This window comes from Diospyros lotus, chromosome 2 (genome assembly GCF_014633365.1).
Source record: "Diospyros lotus cultivar Yz01 chromosome 2, ASM1463336v1, whole genome shotgun sequence".
NCBI lineage: Eukaryota > Viridiplantae > Streptophyta > Magnoliopsida > Ericales > Ebenaceae > Diospyros > Diospyros lotus.
The window spans coordinates 42,635,420-42,639,219 of record NC_068339.1 but is presented as its reverse complement, the minus strand read 5'-3'; the positions used below and the strand labels follow the sequence as shown (position 1 = coordinate 42,639,219).

The 3,800-nt window shown below is 30.5% G+C and overlaps 1 non-coding gene across 1 annotated transcript; it reads right to left on the bottom strand.

The window, feature by feature from the left end:
- Window positions 1-2,434: 2,434 nt before the first annotated feature.
- TRNAK-CUU (transfer RNA lysine (anticodon CUU)) lies at window positions 2,435-2,507 on the bottom strand. The gene has a single exon. It is a non-coding gene; the product is annotated as a tRNA-Lys (tRNA).
- Between the last annotated feature and the right edge of the window lie 1,293 nt (window positions 2,508-3,800).

Sequence of the window (3,800 nt, the reverse complement as noted above, 5' to 3'; positions counted from 1 at the left end):
TTTTAGGACAAGCAACCATACAAATAAGACATAATTAAAAAAATAATTCTTTTTAAAAAGGTTACAGTGATGTTTAGTGTTTTTAACTTTTGATTTTATTTCATTTCATAATGATGTTTAATTGATCTCTTTGGCCTAAAAATTAGGTAAATAAACGTCTCTTTAAACAGTATACATATAATAGAATTAGGGGTTGTGACTTGTACTACACGAAAAATTTTAAATAAAAATTTGTTAGATGACTAGTGATCGTTGTAGTTTAGTTCTTAATTTTGTAAGTAAAGGGTAAAAGAGGGATTTAAATAAAACAAGTGTGAAACAATCTTTAGCATGATATATATATATATATATATATATGGGATATGGAGATCTATGCAACCCAAAAGGTGAAGACAAAGGAGAAAGTGGAAGAGGCCAACAAATAAGAGACTCAAGCACTTAAAAAAGCTGTTAAGACTGCTTCAAACTCCTTATTTTAGTGCCATGTTTGGTTGCAAAGTGCCCCCCATTACCAACCAACTTAGCTTTTGAAGCTTTGAAGCCAAAGGGAACCCAGCCATTATGAAAAGGCATTCCATAAATACGCAAGAATTGGACACTTTAGTTTAGGTATATGCTTTTCAAAGGCCACTTGGGCCCTGGCGTGTGTGTGTGTTCACTATAATAATTCAAAGCTTAAACCAAAAGGACAACCCCTTTAGAACTCATCCAAACAATACCATCTGGGGTCCGGTCCTCCCTTATCAGCTTCGTGGATTAGGAATAGGATGAATTAGTATCCCTGCACCCACTTCTCTCATAATTAAGGGTATTTATGAAGTTTTTAGATTATTTTGAGTTTTATATTAGCTCGTAGTTAAATCAATTTGATTATAAAATAAAATCAAATTAATTCAATTGAGTCAAGTCTCCATTTGAAAATATATGCAATGATATAAAAAATTTAAAACATAAAATTATAGGGTCTTGTTATGTTGCCCGACACAAAATACAAGGGGTGGTGGGACTCCCATTTCTCTCTATAGGCTCACGCCCCCTGCCTTTCATTTTGAGACACAAGCAACAAATCAAAATGCTAAAATCATAAATAAAAATAGTAGACATCCATTAATACAAAGATCATATTTGTTCACTTTAACAACAATTGTTGTTGTTGTTGTTGCTTCTGGTATGTTTTGGTAAAACAAAGCATGTTTGATGAAACCATTTTATTTAGCAAACTTGTCTTGTATAATTTTTGGGTAGATTGTAAAGACCACCCTAAGATTTGATGAAATTTCATAAAACTCCCTTACGTTTGGGAAATAGCAAAAGCTACCCCTTTCGTTTGTCTGCCATTATGTTGACCTTGAAATGACAAATTTACCCTTTTCATTTAAAAATATTATTATAAGATTTTTACTATTTGGTGAAATGACCAAATTTACCCTCTCCTTAATAATGTTTCTTCTCACAAATGTGCACAAAATACTCTTACAATTTTATAAAATGTGCATAGAAAACCATTCTTATTTGAATATTTTGACAAAAAGAAACTTCCGGACAACCCAATGATTCTTTTTACCATTTTTCATATTTTTTCCACTTTGTGTCCATACAAACACCAAAAAAAAAATGCAATCAAATCAAATTCTTTACCTTTTCCTCTTTCATTTTCAACAAAAATCGTTTGACCCCAACCACAACTCCTTTCACAACTTCAAGCCATAATGATTGTTTCAAGCCCTAAGCAAAAGCTCTTACTCAAATCAACCGTCTTCCAACACTTTTCTCAACAGTTAGATTGTCTGCAATGAAGACACACCATCATCTAAAATGATTTTAATTTGATGAGTGTTGCAGTTTTCAAAAGTAGTTAGACATATGCAATGCAAAAGGGTATTTTGGCCATTTAATATGCGGGTAAAATGGACATTTGCAACAACGAAAGGTATTTTGGGAGGTTTAAAACTTTTATGCAAACATCGACATGTAATGTTAAGGTTTTTGCATGGCTACTTAACGATAAGGGGTATTTGAAATATGAAAGTAAAACTCGAGGGTATTTTTTACAATTTTACTAAACACTCCTTAATTTGTTATTGAGATCTCTATTTTCACATTTACACGCTTTAATCAGTATTTCAAAGTATATTAGGTGTTCGTCCCACTTACAAATCCATCCATGAAGGCAACGTACATTCAGAATGGTTAACTTAAGAGCCCACCGTCCTACTGAGCCCATGGGCTGAATAATGTTCTTTATTTAACATATTTGGGTCCTCAATTCGGGCCTTGCATTGTTTAATCACAAAAAGCCCATGATCACCCTGCCCCGGCCCGGTAGGTTGCTTTAAGGCTTTCTGGGTTCTAATGACATGGCCCATTGATAACCGGCCCAAAAGTAACTGGGAAAGGAAGACCGTTAAAGAAGTACAAAAATAAATAAAAGAAACGCCCACCGTGGGGCTCGAACCCACGACCACAAGGTTAAGAGCCTTGCGCTCTACCAACTGAGCTAGACGGGCTTGGTTCTAAATTTTTAATATTTTATATTTATTTCAATACTATTCTTTTTTGAAATATAAAAAATGTACGTTTTTAATTATAACAATAAAGTTGAAAAATTATAAAAAGTTTTCTATAACTATTCTAAGGCCATGTTTAGTTGTAGAAAATATTTTATTCTAATTTTAATTGAATAATTGAATTTAAATTTCCATTTTCTAATTTTATTTGAATAATTGGCCTAATAAAAGAGATTTTGACACACTTAGCTTGATGGAATACAAAATAAGCTTGGAAACAGTGGCCTTCTCTTGAGCCCACACCAATTTTCTCTTGAGCCAACACCAATTTGCTGATCATGCTTGCTAGAGAGGCAAATCGAATCAATTAAATTTATTAGTTCAGTTTAATTTTTTTTTTTTACATTGATTTGGTTTGATTATTTTTTCATAAAAGTTCAGTGTTCGATTTTTGATTCAATTTTTTAGTTGGAATAATCGAACTAACCGAATCAATCAAACTTTAAAACGATATTGTTTTGATGTTTATAAAATGACGTTATTTTCTCCAATTTTGTGTGTTTTTTACTAGTTACTTTGATTTTCTTCGGGTTTTTTATTTTCCTTCAGTTAAATTAGTTCAATTCGATTTATATGATTTGGGTTCGATCTTTTCAGTTTTCAATTAATTTGGTTAATTGGGTTAATCAATCGATTCGGTTTTCTGTTTGACTTAACTGGTTATTTAATTTCGATCGATTATGAATCTGATACACCAACTATATCTTAGATCTCTCAGTGAAAATACCTCACTTTCTCAAGCATGTTATAATTTAGGACAATTTTGAGATAATAATTTTTTTCTATTTAAAACCACTTCTAAACCATATCATTCTTCAAATTCTTCCTAAAATTTTCATTTATCTATCTCGAATAAAAATCATCATAAACATCAAATGCAGAAGCTAGAATCGAATCTTCACTTTAACATTAACTAATAATAAAGTAATTCTCATATTTACTTTTTGCATGAGTAAGAGCAAACATGTTTAAAACCATTTCTCTTTAATTTAAAATAAATTTACATTTTTTATGAGAAAGAGAAAATATGTCTAAAAGTAATTATCCTTTAATTCAAAATAAATATACTTTTTGCATAAATAATAAAAACATTTATCAATAAATGAAAATTCAAACATAAACTTTTGAGACATAAATGATCAAAAGAAGAAAACATGTTTAAAGACAATCCATATTTAATTCAAAATAAATTTACTCTTTGTACTCATTTTTAATTCAAATAAATTTATTTTT